Here is a 24,374-nt window from a genome sequence, read left to right on the forward strand (position 1 = left end):
TCACTGCTCACCTTGGCCTCGTTCTCAACTTTGTGTGAACTGCCTTCGTGTCCACCTTCGGCCTGCCCACCCTCTCCCCACCCCTGGCCTGCCTGGGTTCTGTTCTCGGGGCTTCCACGGCTCTCTCTGTAAAGGGCAGTGCATCCCGCCTCTTGGCACAGGCTTGTCCTTGTACGGCTCAATGCCCCTATTTTGCATCTGAGATCCCTCTGGGTGGCTGGGTGAGGGCATCTCCTGCACGTGTGTCTGGAGAGATGCAATCCTTTTGAGCTGGAGCTTTCTGGGGTCAGGAAGCTCATTCCCCCAGCATATGCCCCCTCCTGCCAGGCTGTGTCATCTGGTAGTTATAAAGAGCGACACTGTGTAAAGCATGGAAAGCTTCCCCCGGCCACCCTCCACCCTGTTATTGAAAGGGTTCTTAGGACAGTTTCTCTAGAAGCAGGGATTCTCATGCAAGCAATTTATTGAGGGAAGCTCTTGGGGGAGAAACCTAAGAGGACGTGAAGGAAGCAGCAGAGACAACATGGTCCCGTGGGGCGCTATGCAGGATCAATGGCCCCACAGGGTGGTCCCCCCTTGAGGCAAGGAGGCTGGCTTTTGTGCCCTACACTGGTCAGCCATAGGCTGTGGCAATCTCTGGGGGGTGGGCCGACATTCCAGACACGTCCCACTTGGGTGGCTCCCATAGGCCAGGGGCAATTCTCTGGGTAACAGTGCAGCCGTGTGCTTTCTGCAGTCAACACTCAAGCAGCTGGGAGGTAGGTGCACCAGCCTGCGAGAGGGCTCTGGGCAGGCGACTGTGAGGGCACATAGAATTATTTATCAGAAGACTTTAGAAAATGTGCTCAGCATTTAACCCAGCCGTTTTGTCTTTAGGTTTTTGTCCTGAGGGAAAGATCAGGGATCTGTAAGAAGTTGGGGTGTTGTCACTGTCTTGTACTCATCTTCCCCATCCTTTGTTGGATATGTTATTTGCTGAACACTTTACCTATACTATTACATTACCTTACTAAATTCTTTCCACAGTTCTGGGAGGTAGAGCAAATATTTTATGGTCAAGAAACTGAGGCTCAGAGAGCTTATCCCTCTTCCTTCAAACCCACAGCTTGAGAGTGGCACATCCAGGGGAGGTTCACTGCAATGTGATTTGCGGTAATAAAGATTTGGAAATAATCTATTTCTCCAACACTGGGTACAGTAAGGTCAATTACTGAACTTGCATAAGATGGCATAGTGTAGAGTCATTAAAAACGCTAAAATGACACAGGAATGGGTCCCTGCTGTGGCTTGCACTGTGTCCCCCACAGGTTGATGTATTAATCCCTACTGTAACAGTGTCAAGGGTGGGAAATCCTATTGTGATAATTGAAAGGTGAGGCCTTTAAGAGGTGATTAGATTGTGAGGACCAAGCCCTAGATTGATCCACTCAAGGAGTCATAAGTTGATGGTTTAATGGGTGGTAATGGGCATGGTTCTGATGACTTTATAAGGAGAGTGAATGAGCAGGTTAGCTCTCTCTTGCTCAAGCCATTTGCTATGTGACACACCCTGCATTGCTGTGAAGAGTCACCACCCACCCACAGGAAGGCCCTAACAGATGCACCCCCCTGGACTGTGAACTTCCCAGCCTCCAAAACTGTAAGAAATAAATTCATTTCTTTATAAGTCACCCAGTTTCAGGTATTCTGTTATAAATAACAGAAATGGACTAAGGCAGTTCATAATACATTGCTAAGTGGAAAAACTAGACTACAAAGTGGCATTATACTGAGGTGTGCGTGTGTGTTTTGTGTTAGAGAATATCTTTAAACATTAAAAGATAGTTTTGTTTTTTTTTTCCTTTTTGTCTTTTTTCGTGACCGGTAACGGGATCACAACCCTCGGTGTCGCGCCCGTACCGGAACCAGCAACGGGATCGCAACCCTCGGTGTCTTGCCCGCACCGCGCTCAGCCAGTGAGCGGACCGGTCTCTATATGGGATCCGAACCCTCGGCAAGAGCGCCGCCACGCTCCCAAGCGCCGCACTCTACCGAGTGCGCCACCGAGCCGGCCCTAAAAGATAGTTTTGTGTCTGCGTTTCCTTTTACCCTTTGCTGAACCTTCTCCCACTATCCACTGTATTAAAGTTCAACTCTCTGGTCCTTTTTGTCCCAGGGAAGGGAAGGGAAACAGAAATCAGTGGAAAAGGAAAGTCCTTGGGGGAGGAAAGAATGGGGGAGAAGTTGGGGACAAGGGGACCTATCCATGGGTCTAGGCATCCATCCACAGAGCAGATCCCCTTGTCCCCAGCTCCTCCCCTCTTCTCCCAAGAAGGAGGATTGAACTGGAAAGATTGAATTCCTGCCTATAGAGGAACCTGAGCTCATAACAGAAATCAAGGTGGGTTAGAGGAAATAAAGATCTTTTCTTGCCCCCCTGAAGCTGTGGACCGGGATTTACACCCACTATTTGTGCACAAGAAAAGAGTAAAAAGACATACCACAAAATCATAATTCAGTGGTCATCACTGAGTGATTTCAGTTTTCTTCCTGGTGCTTTCCTGTGTGTTTTATGTTTTTTTTTTTGCAATAAAACACTAATTTTGAAATTAGAAAAAAATGCTGTTTAAAATCTTTCTCCTCCTCCAACCCCACCACCACCACTAGCTTACACTTATAAAGGAAGCTTCATATGTCAGGCATTAAACATTATTCCATTCATTTCTCACAGCTACCCAAGAAGGAAGTACTGTCATTAACACATTTTCTAGATAAGAAATTTGAGGCTCAGAAAAGTCAAGCAACCCACTTAAAGTGGCAGAAATGCGGTAGTAATCGAGTCAATCAGATTCCAAATCCTATGCTTTTTCTACCTCACCCCATTGTCTATCCGAAGAACTTTCTCTGCAAAACACAAAAGTAGTCACAGCATCTGGGGATGCGGGTGGAGACTGCCCGCAAGCACAGGTGCCGAGCAGAGCCGGCCTGGCCGGTGAACAGAAGAGCCCGTACAAAGGGCCGGCCAGCGTGGGGCCTGAGGACGCAGCTGTCTGTACAGTGTGGAAGAAACACTTGCCGTGATGGATTATACCGATGCAACCATGAAAGGATCGCTTTTGAAAGAACTGAACTGTTATTAAAAGACAAAGGCACATGAATCACATCAACATTGATCTACTCAGTGTAAGTTCTGAACGAGGCAGTATTTTTTTAAAGGTACATTTCCATTGAAGTTTGACATAAATAGAGAACACGCAGCACACAGGGTACAGCTTGATGAATTTTCACAAAGTGAACACACCCGTGTAATCAGCTCCCAGATCAAGGAACAGGCCTTCCGAGAAACCCAGCAGCCCCCCTCATCCCCTCAATAAAGGCAACAACTCTCCTGACTTCTGACACCTTAGATTCGTTTTGCCTGTTTTTGAACTTGATGTAGATGGAACCTTTTGAACATCATGTAAATGGATCCTGTAGTATGTTGATGAGATTTGTTGATGATGTTTATGTAAAGTTTGTTCATGCTCATTGACATAGAGTATTCTGTTCAGTGAATATATTTATTAAAGGTGAGTATCTACAGTAGAATTTACCTGTTCTTCTGCTGATGGGCATTTTTTTTTTTCATGTTTTTTGGTGAACATATGCATGTATTTCTTTTGGGCATGTACCTAGGAGTGGGATTGCTCGGTCACAGACAGGATATATGTATCTTTTACTTTGGTAAATATCATCAAAAAGTTTTCCAAAGTGGTTGTACCAAGTTACATCCCCACTAGGAGCGTGTAAGAGTTTCCAATTGCTTCACTTCTTTGCCAACACTTGGTATTTTCTATTTTGGTGGGTCTGTCGTGGCATGTCATTGTCTTCATGAAGTTGCATACCTGAGTACTTTTTCATGTGTTTATTGGCCATTTAGACATCCTTTTTTGTGAAGTCCTGTTCAAGTCTTTTGCAGAGGGTACCATTTTGAAGAATAATTACTGTAGACAGTAGGATTCTTATTCCTACACTTGGTTTAGCTGGACACTGTGGTCCGTGTGGTATGATTTTGATGTTTCCTTGCTCAAAAGCACATGTACCTGCTAGAATTTTCACTGCTACGTGAAATGTCTACATCACACTTTCTTTTGAGCTAAGACATTCACTACCTGCCCTAAAAATGTACATATTAGAGGGAGAGGAGAGTGAGTTTAGGTGATGGCAGGTTCTTTTCAGCTGTAAGGAACAGGGGCATGTTCCAGTTACCACAGTCAATGGGGTTTATGATGTGGGAACACAGGGAATCTACAGAGACAAGAAATGTCTCAGCAGCCCTATTGCCAGGACTTACAAAGAACTGGAACATCTTATACCATAACAGGAGTGCTGGTATTTCAAGAGCCACTCCAGTCATCCAGCAGAACGACTGGGTCATGTGATTGCCTTCTGAGCAGAAGAAATCGGTCATCAGCTGCTTGGCTGGTAGATTCCTGCTGCTATTGACACAGGCTGCTGTTGGTACTAGACTGTCTTTATTTCCACTTCTGGGATTCTGCCGTGTTAAGGCTTCTGCAGTCTCAGAGCTTCTATGGCTTCTGCATAACATCTTCTCTTCGAGTGTCTTTCCAGGGCTTCCCCCACCCTATTAGTCTCATCTCTCTCTTTCTCTGTGGGCCTTCCTAATCAATGAGAGAATCTGACAGACAGTGGAAGATTCAGTGTCTGGGGAGGGCCCACTTTCTGGTTCACAAATTGCACCTTCTAACTGTGTCTTCATATGGTGGAAGGGGGAAGGAAGCTCTCTGGGGCCTCTTTTATTTATTTTATTTATCTGAGGAAGTAAAGTGCTTTTGCTTTTTAAAATTTATTTTATTAAATTTTTTATTTCATTATTACACAATGTAAACATTTTTCAAGGCCCTTTACCAATTTCTCCCTAACCCCCTTCTTCACCCCCTTTCCCACCTCTGGTGTTTCCAATTCTGTTTTCTCCTTTTGAGAGGTCAAGGAATTACTGTGATTGTTGTATCTTTCTTTCTTTCTTGTTTATTTATCCATTTAATTTTTCAGCTCCCACTTATGAGTAAGGACACATAGTATTTGTCTTTCTGTACCTGGCTTATTTCATTTAACATAATTTTCTCTAATTCATCCATGTTGCTGCAAATGGCAGAATTTTATTCGTTTTTAAGGCAGAGTAGAATTCCATTGTGTATATATACCACATTTCCCTTATCCAGTCTTACACCTGTGGACATTTAGGTTAGTTCCAACTCTTGGCTATTGTTAATAGAGCTGCAGTAAACACGGCAGTGCAGGTGTCCCTTCAACATGATAATTTCCACTTCCTTGTGTAGACACCCAGCAGCAAGATTGCCGGATCATATGTCAACTCTATCTTTAGTTGTTTAAGGAATCTCCATCCATCCATCTCTATATTTGCTCATTAATTAAACAAATGTTTTCTGAGTTTAAATAAGTGCTAGACACAAGCCCTTCTGAGAGAGAGGGTTTGCAGAACGAGATCAAGGTCAAACTAGCAAGACACTTCCCTGCCTGAAGGCCAGGGCTCAGCCAGATGCCTTCTTTCTCATTGGCAAAATGAGAAAATCTAACTTAAATACTTGCTTGCATCCCTTCAAGCACTGTTACTTGGTGATTCAAACAATTTTCAAGGTGGATGATGCCTCAGAGGTTTATTTGGTCTAATTTTCTCATGTCTGGGATAAGAAAACCCAAACGTGGGGAGCTGGAGGGATCTGCACAAAGACCTCATGTCTACTTCACTCCCCTGGTGACTCCATCACTTGACAATGCTGTGATGCTGGTGAGTAAGGACAGAAGAGAGACTGTGGGCAGAACTCACAGGTGATGGGGCAGCTGGTCCAGTTAAGACCCAGAAATACCTGGTGCAGCAGCTAGTGCAGTGGGCAGGCCCCACCCAGGCAAGGAAAGCGGGAGGGGGCTGCAGAAAATATGCCCGGTGGCTTTCTTTCTTTCTTTCTTTCTTTCTTTCTTTCTTTCTTTCTTTCTTTCTTTCTTTCCGCCCCAGTTAGACTGACCATTATTAAAAAGACTCACCCGTCTCCCATTCAGTGTAGGACATTTATACTCACTGTTTCTTTCAAGTCTCAGTTTCATTGTCACTTCTTCAGAGTAATCTTCCTTTTCCAACCCTCCCTTTCTCCCTTTTAATACAATCTTGTTCAATTAATCATAAAGCTTTTTTTTTTAGAAGATTAATAAACTTGGTGTCCTTATGCAGGCTGACTAAGAAAAAAGAGAAAAGAAACAAATTACCAATATCAGAAATAAAAAAGAGAACATCACTGCAGATCCTAAAGTTAGTAAAGAGTTAATAAAGGCATTTTATAAGAAACTTTATGTCCATAAATTTTACAAATTAGATGAAGTGGAGAAATTTCTTTTTTTAAAATTTATTTTATTTTTATTAGCATATTCATTATTATAAATCATAATTATCTTTATGCCCCTTACCTGACCAATCCCTCCCCAACCCTCCTCCCTCCCCTCTCCCCATCTCTAGCATTTTTAGGTTTGTTCTCTCCTTCTGAAAGTTCAATGTATTATTGTGGTTCTCTCTCTCTCTCTCTCTCTCTTTCTTCCTTCCTTCCTCTCTCTCTTTTCCTCTCTCTCTCTCTCTCTCTCTCTCTCTCTCTCTCTCTCTCTCTCTCTTTCTTTTCTTCTCTCTCTCCCCCCCCTTCCTTCCTCAACAGTTATAACACAGCACATATCTGCATGCACTTCGAAAGGGAATGGGCCCAGCTGCCTTGCAGGACACAATTTCTGAGTCCTGGCCCCAGATGCCTGAGAAATGCCTGTTCCAGGCAGGCTCACAGAGGGGGACAGTTTTCTCTGCCCAGTAGATGTTTCCCTGACTTGTCTCTTCCAGAAAGGAAATTGCAGGCGTGTTACTGCTTTGCTCAGGACCAGGGATTATGGAGCTTAAACTCTCTCCTCCAAGCCATGTTCAAGTTTTTGACTTAAAAGGGAAATGTTTCATTTTAGGCCAAATGCATCCCCCTCTTTCCCCCTTCCTGGAAGGAGAACAAAGCAATTCAAATCAAAAAACAGAGGGAACTCCATGCACACTGTCCACGGGGACCCGGCTCCCAACTGGATACCAGGGAATTTGATTGAAGTGCAACTGAGCCCCTCCGCGTTTGTTCAAATGTCATTTAAATAGAAACGTTTCAAATCTCTGCCAAGGAACTGCCCAGGGGGTGGCATGGATTGGAGTCAGGCCCTCACGGCTCTGCAGGTGGCTGCGGGCCCAAACCACAGGGGCGGGACCCCGGCGAGGCTGACTCAGACCCAGCTCAAAGGAAAAACCAAGTGGTAGGAGAAGAGAAAAGAGAGGAGCAGAGAAAGAGGAAGGAAGAAAGGGGCAGAAGTGGACTCTCTGGACAGTTTTTATACCAAAGATACAAGCTATAAATGAGATACGAGATGCCTGCATTTTGGCAACTATTTTTTTACTTTTTTTTTTTTTTTTTTTTTTTTTTTTTGAGATAGAGGCAAATTCAAAGCCTGGAAGGATTCATGACCAAGTGAGGCTTCAAGATGATCCCCATCACCCTCTTCGGTGTCCTGCTGATTCCAGCGTGAATGCACCATACACGCTGTGTTTAGCTTACCAGTTTGGAAAGAGGAGAACAATGTTTGGCTTGCCTGGGCTTTGTTGGAGCAGTCGGGTAGGATTTGATTTGAAGTTTGGGGGAGAGGATGTGGGTCTTGGTTTCTGTACCTCATGTGATAAAGGCAGCCATGAGGTCAGGAGTTTGAGATATGGGGTACATGTTGGTACCCCAGTCCTGGGAATCTGCAAGCATTTCCAGGGTGTACCCTGGGATGCCCAACAGGAAGGGGTCTGGTACCTCATCCTCCACTCTGCTGTAATGACTACACTTTTGCAGTTTTCAGTTCTGGGTAAAATTTTGTGGCAAAAAGATATCTGCTACTGGGCCGGCCCGGTGGCGCACTGCTACAGTGTGCCACTTGGGAGCGCGGCGGCACTCCCGCCGAGGGTTCGGATCCCACATACAGACCGGCCGCTCACTGGCTGAGGGTTGCGATCCCATTGCCGGTCCCGGTCCGGTACGGGCGTGACACTGAGGGTTGCGATCCGTTGCCGGTCACGAAAAAAGACAAAAAGGGAAAAAAAAAAGATATCTGCTACTAATAGCACCGTTTGAGAATCACGGAAGCAGATATTTAAAAGGGTCCACAGTTCTGACATACTGCAAGATCAAAACTGGGAAGAGATTGGAGTGGAGGTCATTCCCTTGTCCTTGGAGACCCATTAGCATGAGACAGAGTTAATTTACTGCTTCAGGACCTCTCTCCCAAGAGAGGTAAAATAGGCTTACCTGGCTGTTGGAAAAACCATGTTGACGCCAGGGCATAATATATGCAATTCATTCAGCATATCTGCTTCATGTCAAATCATCGTGACACGACTGTCTGAGGCCTTTGTTTGTCTTTCAGCCTTTGCTCATGGGAAGACTATAAAGCAGTGGTTCCCCATATTTCTCAGGATGAGAATGTTTTTTAACCATCAAAAGGTTTTTGTGGATCCCCATAGATTGGTAGTTGGACTTACCTTATCTGCGGACAAAGAAAATACATAGCGAAAGAAAGCCATTCTGAATTTAATAATTCTTTGAAGTAAGCTTGCATTTTATTACTATATCTACTTGTATTTGAAAAGTCATTGCACATGTATGTGCGAGACATTACTTATTCATTCTATAAATAATGCTCAGTATAAAGACAAATTGGTAGTCTTTATGGTTACTTCAGAGTGCACACACTGGGGAATTTACTACTGGATGTAGAGAAGGGATAGCAAATGTGTAGAATGCATGCCTCCAGGCCTATGTCTTATCCTTTCCCTACTCCATCCCACCACCTTTTTCCCTGCTGAGCCTGAAACTCAGAATCCTTCTCAACACAGTACTCTAAGAAGCCACTAAGAATCTACAGGAGTTGGCACGCGCGATAAACTCATTTCCTTCTTCTGGTATAGACTGCAAGTTTCTAGAGGGTAGGGGTGAGAGGATGCTTGCTTGGCACTGTTCAGGGCCTAACGACAGGAATGAAAGACTTAACTAGTACTTGGGAAGGATTCACGTGGGCCTGATTTAATCAGGCTGCTGAGTGACTTAGGATTTATAAAACCCTGAGAAAGCTCAGTCTTGGTAATCCTGCCATATGAGCCTCCCCTGAACTGGAATTATTCATGTAAAGATGTATGAAGAGAACAGACCAAGAGTCACAAATGGTGAGATCTTGCCCCTCTCTTACAGACATTTGCTCTTTTGTCTTAGGGAACCTCATAAAGCAGCGGATGTAGTCAAGCAGGGCACATCCCCTTTCATTGCTGTGCTTAGCCAAGAAGTAGCTCTGAGGAGTCCCTTTCATCTGAGAAATGACTTGAGATATGAAGGAGCCCTTCATTCACTGTAGCTTTGTTAGTTCCTGAAACCATAGAACTCCAGAGCAAAAAGAGACCCAAGAATCATCTCTGTTTACAAATGAGGAGACTGAGGCCCACATTGATGAGTATTCATACATAATTAATTGTTGCATTAATTAGTGATCTAATCTGGTAAAATCAGACTTCTATAACCTGGGTCAATTTTCAGTGACTTTGGTTAAAAATCACAAAAGATATTCCATTTTATTTCAAAATGCTGTGTTTAACTCCAAATCAAACTTACTGTGCGTCTTGACAGTCTTAAGCCATAGATTGAATTTGATGGAAATCAGTCTATTCCTTTGCAAGTGGTCATGGAATAATGGACAGGTAAATATAAAATGCTCCTCTGTTGCAATGACTTGGATAGAAAACCCATGTTATTCAGCTGTCATCGTAAGTCACAACAGCCATATCAGCTTTTATTAGCCTGTGTAAGACAACTGGCCTAGAGGACAGATGTTGTCCTGTTCCCATTATCAGTGTGCTAAGAAAGTTCCCTTACCTGCCCACAGCTTTTCTACTCTTCCCTTTTCAAAGGTAAAAGGCCATGGGATCAAAATCCTAGCTTTCTTTTTTGCAAGAATTAACAAGCTGGTCCTATAATTCATGTGGAAATACGAGGGACCTAGAATAGCCAAAATGATCTTGAAAAAGAACAAAGCTGGAGGGCTCACATCTTCCTGGTTTCAAAATATACTACAAAGCTGTAGTAATCAAGACTGTGTAGTACTGGCATAAGGATAGACCTGTGGACCAATGGAGTAGAATTGAGAATCCAGAAATAAACCAATACACTTATGGTCAATTGACTTTAGACAAAGGTACCAAGACAATTCAATGGGGAGAGGATAGTCTTTTTGACAAAAGATGCTGGGGTGACTGGATATCAATATGCTAAAGAATAAAGTTGGATTCTTATCTCACACCGTACACAAAAATTAACTCAAAATGGGTCAAAGACCTAAATGTAAGAGCTAAAACTTTTAGACGAAAACATAGATGTAAATCTTCATGACCTGGTATTAGGCAATGGTTTCTTAGATATGACACCAAATCCGTAGAGACAGAAAGTGGATTAGTGGTTTCCGAGGGCTGGGAGTCGGGGCTCAACTAGGGGGTGACTGCTGATGGGTATGGGGTATCTTTCAAGGGTGATAAGCATATTCTGGAATTATATACTGTTGATGGTTGCATATTTTGTGAGTATATTAAAACCCACTAAACTGTATACTTTTAATGAGCGAATTTGATGGCATGTATATCTCAATTTTTAGAAAAGGCCATGGAGATAGATTTTAGGGATGGATTAAGAGCACTAACAGGATCAATGAGAGCTTAGGAAGCATCCTAAGCAACCAAAAAAAAAAAAAGATAAAATTGGACTTCATTAAAATTAAGGTCTTCAAAGGATACTATCACGAGAGTGAAAAGACAACCCACAGAATGAGAGAAAATATTAGCAAAACATATATCTGACACAAGGGTCTAGTATCCAGAACTCTTACAACTGAAAAATAAAAAGACTAATACTCAGCAATAACAGGTATTGGTGAAGATGCAGGGAAATTGCAACTCTCATACATTGCTGGTGGGAATGTAAAATGATGCACCTACTTTGGAAAATAATTTGTCAATTCCTCAAAAAGTTAAACATAAGAGTTACCATACGACCTAACAATTCCACTCTTATATACCCAACAGAATGGAAAACAAATGTCCACACAAAAACTTGTACACAAATGTTCATAGCAGCATTATTCATAACAGCCAAAAGGTACAAACAACCCAAATGTCCATTACCTGATGAATGGATGAAATGTGACACATCCTACAACAAAATATTTTTCAGCCATAAAAAAGGAATGAAGTACTGACGCATTCTCCAGCATGGATGAACTTTGCAAACATGTAAATTAAATAAGCCAGACATAACAGGTTACATATGAGGGTACTTCAGAAAGTTGGTGGAAAAATAGAATTGAAAGATAATGTAAATATTTCCACAGACTTTTTGAAGTACCCTCATGTTACATGATTCCATTTATAGGAAATGTCCAGGACAGACAAATCCGTAGAGACAGAAAGTGGATTAGTGGTTTCCGAGGGCTGGGAGTCGGGGCTCAACTAGGGGGTGACTGCTGATGGGTATGGGGTATCGTTCAAGGGTGATAAGCATATTCTAGAATTATATACTGTTGATGGTTGCATACTTTGTGAGTATATTAAAACCCACTAAATTGTATACTTTTAATGGGTGAATTTGATGGCATGTATATCTCGATTTTTGGAAAAGGCCATGGAGATAGATTTTAGGGATGGATTAAGAGCACTAATAGGGTCAATGAGAGCTTAGGAGGCATCGAGACTCATTTCTTCTGGTCACTCTAGGGATTGCCTTAATCATTAAATGTAAATGGTACATGCAAGAGGTCACTTTTCCCTGGTGTCATTGGTTCAAATGGGCATTTTTGTCTCATTTCTTTCCTTGCTGGGTAACTTTAATTTGGTCAGTGGACATCTCTTTATATTTTCTTATGCAAGTATGTGACTCAATGGATTGGGCAAGTTCGCTGGCCCTCCTGAACCTCAGTTTCTTCGTCTATAACATGGCTTGGTGGCAGGGCTCTATGTCAAGTTCCAGGCATGTGATGCTACCTTGCTTTTCCCTTCTCCGCATCTTCCCAGGGTGGCGAGAGCTTGGTGTTTGTGTGTGAGGGAGCATGAGTTAGACGAAGCCTGGATAAAGAGGCACATTGCACCCCCACCTTCCCTTACTCAGCCTCTATAACAAGAAGCGAATCTGATCACAGACAAATCACTCAGGTCTAGATTTTGTCTGAGGGCCACTTCCCATGAGCCCTGCAAAAATGCAGCTGAACCGTAAGATTCAGAGCCGGATGAATTTCCCAAGCCAGGTAACCACCATGAGTTTCCAGGCAGCCAAGCCTCTGCTGCCTCCTCTCCTCCCCTAGAAAAATTTGGATTGCTTGCCAGACTCTTGCACCATGACTTTCCTTAATGACCTCCCTTCCACCCCCACCCTCCCCAATCAGGGCAGAAACTTATCAGCAGAGGCAGAAACTGAGTCTGATGCTTCCTTCCAGAAATCAGTCCCCCGGTCTCCACCCTCTGTCTGCACACTCCAACCAGCAAGCTGGCTTCCACTCTCCCTCTCTCTCAAGCTGCAAAGAGCAACTCTTCCTAACACTTGTCAAAAATTAAAGCGAGACCTGCCTTCAAATGTCCTGTCTGTACTTGCTGGCCAGGAAGGCAAGTCTGTCCCCAAAGAATTGACATTTACAATTCCAAATATGCACTGTGCTAAGACTTAAGGATGTCTCCTTGCTTTCAAGCTGGGTTTGGCGTGACCTCTCAGTTTTAATATTTTCAACAAAGTGTCATTTGACAATTCAACCACATCCAGAAAGGGGAGAGAAGTGACTGTCCTCTCGTAAACACGCCCACCGGATTGAGAGGCAGATGACACGACTTAGCCCAGAGCCATCTACTTTATTTTATCATTTGCATTGACTTGTTATTTAATTTTTAAAATCTCCACAGATACACTATTGTTTTCATTTCTAGGTTTTACTTCTGTTTTGGTAAGAGGACCAACATGAAGCTTCTTCAGAAGAGCGAGGAATCTGCATTTCCCAACACAAAAACATCAAGCTCAGTTGTTTTTTCCTCTCCCCATCTCTCAAATCCAATGTAGCACCCCCAATATATCCTCATCCCAGCTCCAACAGGAAGGGAATCTGGTCACAGCCAAACCTCCCAGGTCTAGATTTTGTCTGAAGGGAAACGTCCCACGAGCCCTACAAGAATTCAGCTACCTCCGCCCTTTGTCCCCAAGCCATGGGAACAGTCATATTCCAAATGCCATCTGAGTGTGGTGGGCTCTGGGCTACCCCCCAGACAGGGAGCCCTGAAGCTTCTGTGGTGGGTGCAGTCCCCCGAGAGGCCAGGAGGAGGGTGTCTTGTGCTTCAGAAGTCCTGTTTATGGGCCCTGGTCCCCACGGTTTGTCAGCTCTGTTATTCCTTCTCTCCCTCGCACACAGAAGGCTCCATCCCGACAAACGTGTGGCGTTGCTCCACCACTCAGCCTGCAGATCAGCTTGTCACAATAATCAGTGCTGCCCCGGGCTGCACCCCCAGCTCCGTTTTACTTAGAAGTCTGCTTAACAGTGGGATTTCCCGCGATGGCTTCATTCAACGCTCCTGCGGGCCTGTGAGCCCAGGATGGGGGCAGGTTTACACAGGTGCTAGCCTCTCTGGCACCCTGAGCAGGTGTCTGCCAACCTCACTCAGACCACCCTCACAGTGGAGAGCCCCCTTGCGTTTGAAGTGTGAGTGGCCAGCCTTTGGGGAAAACCCACTACCTACCCACTGCCCACGGGCTGGCTGGTACATGAGGTGATGCTGGAGGACCGTGACCTAGGGTCCAGTTTTTGGTAGAGCACAACACTGCATTGATTTCTCACGGCCACCCCCCAGAGATATGAGTGTGCCCATTTACACCCAAGGAAGCAGGCTCAGATCAAGGACGTGCTCCGCCAAAGGTCACAAAACCAGTTGGGGGCAGAGCCAGGCTGGATGCTCGTACCACTGCACCACCTGCAAAAACAGATGGACCCCGTGCAGGCTGAGAAAATATGCAACCGTTGTCGGTGCTTAAACTTTGCAAAGCCTTTGCCCATTTATTTCCGTTATCTTTTCTGCTTCTCCCAACAGACCCCTGCTGGTGTAGTTGGGGGAGATGCCAGGTCTGGAGCTGGCACCCCCCACCCCCTGGACCCACCTAGCCTTGATGGTCTTCATCTGATACTTTTCTGTATCAAAGAGGAATGCAAACAAATGACGTCCTCAGAGCGCCTGGAAAGGCTACCACTTGGCGCTAGACCTGCAATGCTTCTTGCAGCTTCCACCTGTGTGTCCTTAGCAGCAGAGGCAAGGGAAGGTGTCTGGACATTTTTTGAAGTATTTATATTGTATCTGAGGAAAAAGAGTTCATGGGAAATTACACTCCACTTTACCCCATATCTGTTTCTTTTTTTTTTCAATATTAGAAAGAGTATGTGATTTTTTTCTTTTCTTTTTTTTTTTTTTTGAATTGCAGTAAAATACACATACCATAGAATTTACCAGTAACTATCTTCTACTTTCTGTCCCTATGACATTGACTACTCTAGGAACCTCATATAAATGGAATCATACGGCATTTGTTCTTTTATGGCTGGCTCATTTCACTCAGCATAAAATGTCCTCAAGGTTCATTCACCTTGTAGCATACGTCAAAATTCCTTTTCTTTTTAAGGCTGGATAATATTCCATTTTATGTCTATACCACATTTTGTTTATCCATTCACCTGCATCTGTTTCTTTTAAATAAAGTGTCTTAAATTACTTGCTAGTTAAATGGATTATTCACACTATAATAAGGCCAGATATGTAGACCCAGCAGTCAGCACACTTTTTCTTAAAGGGTCAGGTGGAAAATATTTTAAGCTTTATAGGCCATATAGTCGGTGTTGCAATCACACAACTAATATACTCAGCTCTCGTAACACGAAAGCAACCATAGACCATACATAAATGAATGGGTGGGGCTGTGTTCCAATAAAACTTTATTTACAAAACAGTCAGTGGGCCAGATTTGGTCTGTGGTCAGTGGTATGCTGACCCCTTGTCTCTGGGGCTAATATGATGTTATCATTAAAAGTACAGGCTTTGGAGTCAGAGGGATAATTTTTTTCAGTTCACATAAAAAACCAATTTTATCCTCAGGATTCACACATGCATCAGGGTACTTGACTGGCATGATCTGCCCAGAACTACCCTCACCCCAGATCTTCAGCTTCTGTGGATGAGCCTGGCACCCTCTGGCCAAACTTCTTTCCTCAACATGACTGATTCTTTCTCAGATGACCCACGGGTCCTTCCCACCCAGAACCACCACCCAAAGTTTGCCAAATATGCCTGCTGATGACTGAATGATGATTGTGTACAAGAAGCTTTCCCCTCAAGAAGTCTTCAGTCCCTACGAAGACCCAGATGGATACAGATATTTGGGGTAGTGGGTGTTGCAACTGCTGCTGCTAAGTGTGCCTGAAGCCCAGTCCTGGCCCAAACAAGAACTCTCTGTCTCTCTGCCCCAATAAAATCTTTGTAGTTACTTTCAAAATATTTATTTTCATATTCCCTTCTTGCAAGGGATTTTTATCTGGGACACTGGGCATTTTACCCTGGGCTCCCAGAGATGTTGACTCCAAACCAAGAATGCCAAGCTATGTGTCTGATGCCTTCCACCAATATCTCAGGAGCAGAATACCTGAGCTGTGGCATAAGGCAAATTGTACAACCTCCAAAACAAGATTCGCAAATGGAGACTTTCTCCCCTGCCTTCTGAACAGCCTTAAGACATTTTTAAAAACAGCTTTATTGATGTATAATTGATATGTAATAAGCTGCACATAAAGTGTACCATCTCCACAACCAAGATAGTGAACATATCTGTCTCCCCCTCCAGTTTTTGCATGCCCTTTAGAAAACCCTCCCTATCCCTCTTTCCTATACCCTTCCGCCCAGGTAATCATAGATCTGCTTTTCATCATTATAGATTAGTTTGCATTTTTCTAAAGTTTTACATAAGTGGATTTGTATAGTATATCCTCTTTTTTGGTTCACTTCCTTCACTACGCATTGTGAGATTCATCCCTGTCATTGAGTAATCAATAGTTCATTCCTTTTCATTGATAGATAGTATTCTGCTGTTTGCATATACCAAAAATTGTTTATTTGTTCACCTGTGAATAGACATTTAAGCTCTTTCCAACTAATTAGGTCCAGTTGATTGATGGTGTTGTTTAAGTCTACTATATATTTGCTGATTTTCTGTGTGCATGATTTAACAATCATTGAGAGAGAAGTAATTTAACAATCATTGAGAGAGTATTGGAATCTCTGACTATGATTGTAATTTGTCTATTTCTCCTTGCAGCTCTGTCAGATTTTGCTTCATGTATTTTGAAGCTCTGTTAATAATGGAGCATAAATGTTTAGGATTGTTATGTCCTCTCGATTAGTTGATTCCTTTATCATTATTAAATGATCTTGTTTATCCCTTGTCCCTGGCCCACAAGGCAACATTCTGGTTGCTTAAGTTTAGTTTCACCGATTAAGACCGTAGGGATTCAGGTGAGTTCAATCCATTGTGGGAGGCCAAGTCACACTCAGGCTTGGTCCACTCCAACAGGCTGTGCAACATGTCATCTCTAGTTTTCTTCTCATGTTTCTCCACGGGGAGGAGCTTAATGGAAGCCAGAACCATGGTGAGGTAGGGTTGAGGTTAGGGATCAGGACCTGGAATATCTTGTTTTATCACTGGGCACATGCCCCAACCTGGTAACATAAGAAAACCCAGGGATGGCAGGGAGGTCATAGTGACCTCATCTGGACTCTAACTTTATTTTTAAGAGACAATTTTGGAACCAGGGCCCAGACTGTTCAGTGTGTTCTGAGATGGTGCTAAAAGAATCTACTGTACAGAGTCAATGTCCTAGGTTTACAGTTTCCTGACTAATTCCACCGTAAACTTAATTGCCTTTTCTCTGGCTTTGAAGCCCAAAGACTCCCCTTGGCACAGGGTTCCCTCCCACACACACACCCAGACTCCTGGCAGGAAGTAAGGACTGAATATCCAAGTGCCAGGGCTCCTTGACTCATTCTTCAAATGGTTACTTCTGCCTGGCCCAGGAGCTGGACTCTCCCTCTTCAGGAGATGATGTCAGGGAGAAGCCACTTTGCCAATATACGCTGGATCCTTTGGAAGCAAATGCCCAGGAATGGCTACTTCCAACCCCTGTCCCGAGTGCTATCCTGAGCACTAGGGATTCCAGCTCTTCATCTTGTCCTCCAAAACCCAGCTCTCTCCCTAGTAGGAGCTCTGCCAACTCTGCCAGATGCTTTATCTGCATTGTCTCAGATTTCATTTCATTCTCTCTACAACCCTGGGAGCCAGGTGATAGTGTACCCATTCTACAGAGGGAGACACCAAAGCCTGGATGAAGTGAAAAAGTTCTTCAAGCCTACACGGCTAGGATATGTGGAGCCAGGGCTGAAATCGAAATCATCTGACCTTAAACTCAGGGCTTGGTTCATCACTCTACACAAGTCTGTATTCATTGCACACGGCCGCCATAACAAATTACCACCAAGTTGGTGGCTTAAAACAACAAGAACTTATTTTCTCACAGTTTTGGAGGCCAGAGGTTGAAAATTAAGGTGTTGGCAGAGTAGGATTTTTCTGGAGGATCTGAGGGAAAATCCATTCCATGCCTCTCTCCAAGCTTCTGCTGGGAATCCTTGGCTTATAAATGCATCACTCCAGTCTCTGCCTCTGTCTTCACATGGTTTTCTTCTTTTGATGCCAATGAAATTAGCTGGACAGTTGGAGGTACTGTAGGAAAGGCAACCTAAATTGGAAGGAGGACTTAGAATCAGGGGCTCCTGGGCAGAGTCCTGGGCAACTCCAGCTTTCTACACTTGAATTTCCTCATCTATAGAATGGGGATAGTTTATCGGGGTTCTTGTATGAGTTAAGTGTATTAAAGGGCTTAGCCCCCTTCCTGGCCCCTGGTAAGAGCCCAGTTGATATCAGTTATGAAAATTTATGATTGATAAGATGACTCCCACCTCCCTGTGAATAAAATCCAAAGTCCTGCCATGACCAACAAGACATTCCTTGTTATGAGCCCACGTCTCCCTGACCTCACCTCCTACCTCTTGCCTGTCTGTTCTCTGCATTTCAACAGCCCCTACCTCGTGTGCTTCCTGCTTCTGCTCAAGGCCTTGGCATTTGTAGTTCTTTCCACCTGGCATGCTTTCACCTGTGTTTGTGCCCGGCTTGCTGCTAACTTTATTCTGCCCTCTCTTTAGAGTTCATTTGATTCGAGACCTTATTTAAAATGCCACCCCTGTCCTTACATGTGTCCTTCCCCAGCACTTCTGGCCCCATGCACTGCATTATTTTTTTCTTAGCACTTATTGTTAATTGGTATACTATATATGTATTTATCTGATTATTCATTTCTGTCTCCCTCCACCCGAGTGCAAGCTCCATGGGACTCAGCAGTGGGCTTATTGCTGAATTCCTAGTGCCTATGATAATGACTGGCAGATAGTAGTTTTCAATAACTATTCGTTACATGAATGAATGAATGAAATCTGACTGGTCTGTCCCAGTCGGTAGTGAGCTCCACAACTACAATCCTGTCCCATGAACCATCTTTTGAAGAAGTGGTTCAACAGGTGGTCAGTGAAACATGACCAGAGGGTAGCTTTGTTGGGTGCCCTGCCAGCTGAGACAAGGGAAATGAAAGGGAGCATCTACCATCTATGCCACACACTGTACACAGTGCCTCAATACATCTTCACATCTATCGTGATAGGTGCAGAAACTGGCACAGAGAGGTTAAGTCAGTTGTCCAAGATCACACAGCACTTACGGGAGAAGTTGGAATTCAAACCCATGTCTGTCTGTCTCAGCACCTGCCTGTTTTCCACCATCCCATGTGGGGGTCTCCTTCAGCTTTGAATTCTAGAGGAGGAAATATGGGTAAAGATGGAATTTGCCTTCATAGGAGGCTCCATGGGAAACTCTCCAAACTCAGCTCCCAGAAGAGGGTCCTGGCCTTTGGAGTTCTTGGCAGGAGGCTTGAGATGTGCCTGGACCCTCCTGTCACCGACCTTGAAGAAACGTCTTTGAAAACTCTTTTAATCTAAAATCCCCTGCAGCTTCCAGCCACCCACATCTTAAATCGTGTCAGCAGAACCCTCTCATATTTGACATTCCTTCCCAGAGTTCCTGACCCCAGCATTCTCCAGCAAAGCTTTCTTCCGCATTCCCACCTCTGTGGTTAGTGGACCACTGGAGAAGGAAGGGTGGGGACGGGATGGCCTGGGAGACTTCTGCCACTCTGCCGAGGATGAGGAACAGCAGTTCCTTGCAGCTTCATCTCAAAAACCCTGTCTCTAGGAGAACTTCCAGAAGTTGCCATGAGATGTTGGGGTCCCTCAAGGGATGTTCAGAGTCAGGAGCCACAGGATTGTGGCTCAGTACCTGCTAGCTCTGTCCAACTTCAGAGGCAAGTGGCTCACCCCACAGGCCTGCAGAATCATCCTCCCATTGTGGGTGGGTCTCAGACCACGGCACCTTCCACCCTGGATCTCTGGGTCTGTCTTCATTGCTCCCAGCTCCACCATGTGCCTCCCCTAGATCGAGATGAAAATGTTTGTGGAGCCAACACACAGCTTGTTTATGTCTCTGGACCCTTCATGCCCACTTGGAATGTCCATCCCATTTTCCCTGCTGCTATGGGTCAAACGTGTGTCCCCCAAAAGTTCATGCACTGGAAACTCTATCTCCATTATAACAGTGTTAAGAGGGTGGGGAACCTGATTATGGTATGTGAAAGGTGGGGCCTTTAAGAGGTGATTGGATTGTGAGGACTGCGCCCTCGTGAATGGACTGCTCCACTCACGGAGTAAGGGGCGAGTTCTGATTATTTTATAGGGAGGGCAAGAGAGAAGTTCAGCTCTCAGTCTTGCTGATGCCGATCATCATGTGATACCCTGAGTTGCTATAGAAAGCCACCACCCACAATAAGGCCCTCACCAGCACCAGATGTGTGTCCCTGCACTTTTGACCTCCCAGCCTCTGAAGCCATAAAAAACAAATATGATTGCTTTATAAATTACCATGTTTCAGGTATTCTGTTATAAGCAACAGAAAACGAACTAATACACCTGCCAATCCATCGCCTGGTCAAGACCTAGTTCAGATCTCAAGTCCATCCTGAAGCCTTCTGGAGTTAGCTTGCCCAACTCAGATCCCTCCGAACCATCTCCATGTGGGGCTGAGGGTTCCTCTAGAGCACACATCTGGTGAGAGCTCTCCCTGGCTCAGGAGAAGCCCGTGGCTTGCAAAGCTCTTGGAGACCAGCCTCGCTTCCTCTAAGCCTCCTCTTTGCTGCTTCTGCCCTCAAGAAACACTCCAGCCACTCTGACCCCCTTCTTTGGTCCAGCTTTCTCTTTCATCAAAGGCCTTTTCCATGTTGCTCCGATGTGTCCTGAGTTGAATAGTGCATTCCCAAAATTCATGTCCTTCCCAGAAACCCAGAATGTGGCCTGATTTGGAAATAGGGTCATTGCAGATGTAATTAGATGAGGTCATACTGGAGTAGGGTAGGCCCTTGATCCAAATGACTAGTGTCTTTATAAGAAGACACAGAGACACGTGGGGAGAAGATGGCCTTGGGAAGATGGATGCAGAGATCGGAATGATGCACATACAAGCCAAGGAGCAACAAGGATTGTCTGCAGCCATGAGAAGCTAGAACCAGGCAAGGAGGCCTCCTCCCCCAGAGCCTTCAGAGACAGCACGGCCCTGTGGATACTTTGATTTTGGACTTACAGCCACCAGACCTGAGAAAGAAAAACTTTCTGTTGTTTTGAGCCAGCCAGCTTGTGGCACTTTGTTACGGCAGCCCTAAGAAACTCATACCAAAGGAGTAAACTAATAGCACAGCCCCTGTCCCTGACACTCCCAATCCCACATTCACTCCATCTTCCTTGACCACCCACCTCCTACAGATCCTCCCACCTCTCCACTTCAGAGTCCCTTCCTGACCTCCCCAGACCAGGTTGCATTTTCCCAAAATATATCGCATTTCCCCATATCGTAGCCATTTTCTGTTCACTTACCATGTGACCCCCCACCCACCCCCACGGGCAAGTTCCTTGAGGGCAGGGATTCAGGATGTGGCTCTCTGCACTATTCCAGGCAGATGTGAGCATACTTCGTAGGGCAGCCCCCGAAGGGCTCTGTGGCTGAATTAGACACGATCCCATGTGACATCTCAGATTTCCTTGGCCACCTCCTTCTTCCTCCCTGTGGTGGCTGTCCCATCCTGATGGGCCACTCCTCCTCTTTCAGACTCAGATAGAAGCTCACACCCCCAAGGATGGAATCTGGAGTGGCTGCCAAGGGGCCGGATGACCCAAACAGAAGGTTTTGGCTCCATGTGGAGGGAGATTTGATCAGTGGGACACGGAAGGGAGCTGGACAGATAATGCTCCCTCTTCCTCTCTTTGGGGGACTAGTCTGGAGTGCATTTCCTCCTTGCAGCCATCTGGAGAAATCCTGTAGGCCCACAAGCACACCTGCTAAGCACCCTCATTGTAAAGCGTCCTGTGGCATTGTTCCCAGTTCCCCTTACCTTCTGTTTCCTGTCTTCACCTGCACTGCCCTGGACTCGCACCTCACAGATAAAGTGTCCGCACTTTCACCTTCGCTTCAGGCTTCGCTCTAGAGGACCCAGTCCCAAAGAGTGGTCAAACAAGATTAGGAAATAATGCACACTTTATCCTGCTCCCCTCTTAGAGGGAGGGTCACGGTGCACATAAGCTTGTCAAAGGCTCTGAGAAGTTCTGCAGTGGAAAAAAACCCCGAACACGTGTTTAATTTACAAGTTAACATTTATTGAACACTTACTCTATGATAAACATGATTCTAAGCACGTTACATATATTAATTTGTTAAAATTCCCACTACAACCTTCTGTGGTAGGAATTGTTATTATCCCATTTCACAGATAGGGAAACTGAGGCACAGAGCACTTCAGTAACTTGTCTAAGGTAAGACAGTTAGCAAGCAGAGAAGCTTGGCTTCCAATCCAGGAAGCTCAGCTCCAGAGTGAGAGCTCCTAATCACAATGCTAAATACTCACTTTCCTTTAACTCCGAATTGCTCTTATTTTTTGAGGATGGATTGTTTTTAATCATACCACCTGTTGACATCAACTGAGCCGATCCTCCTGAAAACAGTTTGCTCTAAGTTTATCTTGATTTCCTGCTGAGATGTCGTTGCCCTTATCTGCTCAGAGACCTCACCCAACCCCCTTATGAGCTCACCACCTTGTCTCTAATAAATATTTGTAAGAAGGGAAGGAAGGAGAAAAGGAGGGAAAGATTGCCCCCCCCCCCTTTTTTTTTTAAGAATGACCGGTAAGGGGATCTTAACCCTTGACTTGGTGTTGTCAGCACCACGCTCACCCAAGTGAGCCACGGACTGGCCCTAGATTGCCCTTTTAAAAAGACTAAGAGCCCTGACTTAAGAGAGGGAGCCTTGGAAAGAAATTTGGTGCCATCTCCGATTCTGTTTATGGCCCCAAAGTTGAAAATGAGAGCCTTCTTCTAGTACATGCATGGTCATCAATTGCTCTACTTCTTTGTGGCTTTGAAACATTGGCATGGCCAAGAAGAAAACTAGGAAAGGCTGTTGTGATGATGAGGCATGATCCCCTGGCTTCTGGGAGTGGAGTTGCTATGTACAGTTGCATAGGTTGTGCACTGCACAACTGCAGGGGGTGCTGTTCACATCACCCTCCAGCCAACAGTTGCCCTGCACAGAAACCACACTGTATGGCAACCACAGTGCTGAGGTTTGGGTGGGGTGGAATGAGGGTAATTTCAGGACTATAATCATTACAAACACAATCTGGCTTATCTGAGTGGCTCAGGGTGTAGTCCATGCCATATCACAAAGCACCAGGAAGTTCTGACACTGGCGCCTGGAAATCTGCCCTGTCTGAGGCGAGGCCTGGGTTCTAGCGGGAGTGTCTGCAGTGCCATCACCCTGACAACATGGTATTGAGCACCTACTTCCTCCAACATCATGCAGACCCCTAAATTGCCTCTGTTGACATCTGGGGCCAGGTCATTCACTGTTGTGGAAGGCTGTCCTGTGCCTTGTGAGATGTTTAGTAGCATCCCTGGGCTCTACCCACTAGAAGCCAGTAGCACCCCTCACCTCAAGTTGCGACAACCAAAACTGTCCCTAGACACTGCCAAATGTCCCCTGGGGGACAGAATTGCTGTTGTTGAGAAGCAATGCTCTACAGGTTAGCTCAGTGGTGTCCTATACAGTGGCCAATAGCTACATGTGGCTCTTGAGCACTTGAAATGTTGCCTGGTCCAAATTGAGATGTGCTCTCAGTGTAAAATATTCACCAGATTTCAAAGAGTTATTCCAAAAAATGTAAAATATCTCAGTAATAATTTTTAAGTATTGATTACATGTTAAAATGATAATATTTTGGAAACATTGGGCTAATTAAAATATAACAGTAATTTCACTTTTTTTTTTTTTTCCTTTTTAATGCGGCCCCTAGAAGGCTTAAAATTACATATACAAGTAGGTCTTGAACTGTATTTCTATTGCACAGTGCTGGGCTAGCTTGCATTCAGTCCTTTAGGCAAAAATCGTGAAATCAGTTTGCTGGGACTGGTTCTGTCTTAGCCCAGCCCACTTCTGTCCCATTCCTGGGGACGCTTCTGCTCTGTTGGGGCACCCTAAGGCCATCCTCAGGCCCGCCCCCTTTAAAAATGTCCCATGCTCGAAACCACGCTATCAAAAGCCACCAGGGAGAAAGGATCCAGCAAGCCTGCTCCTCCTTACCAGCTGGTCATGGAGGGCCCCCACTGTGAGCATCTGCATTTCTGTGTCAATGGGCCATGTGGTCCTACTGTCCACCCCAGAACCACTTCATCGGTTTCTTAACCCCTGTTCCTGACTCTCATCTCCCGGATGCATTACTCTGATCCTATTAATCCCCCTTTTGAGAACCTTCAGTGGCTACCTTGTGACACCTGAAGGAAGCCCAGACTCCTCAGCTGGATCGCCAAAGCCTATTGCAAACTGGCAACGATCCACCTCTGGAGGCCTGTTATCATGGGTTTTACTTCCTGTTCCTACCAAATGGGTATAGGAGGGTACTTCAAAAAGTTTATGGAAAGATTCATTTTACCTTTTTTTTTTTTTTTTTTTTTTTTTTTTTTTTTTTTTTTTTCC

The sequence above is a fragment of the Galeopterus variegatus genome, unplaced genomic scaffold, assembly GCF_000696425.1.
Source record: "Galeopterus variegatus unplaced genomic scaffold, G_variegatus-3.0.2 Scaffold488, whole genome shotgun sequence".
NCBI classification, from domain to species: Eukaryota; Metazoa; Chordata; class Mammalia; order Dermoptera; family Cynocephalidae; genus Galeopterus; species Galeopterus variegatus.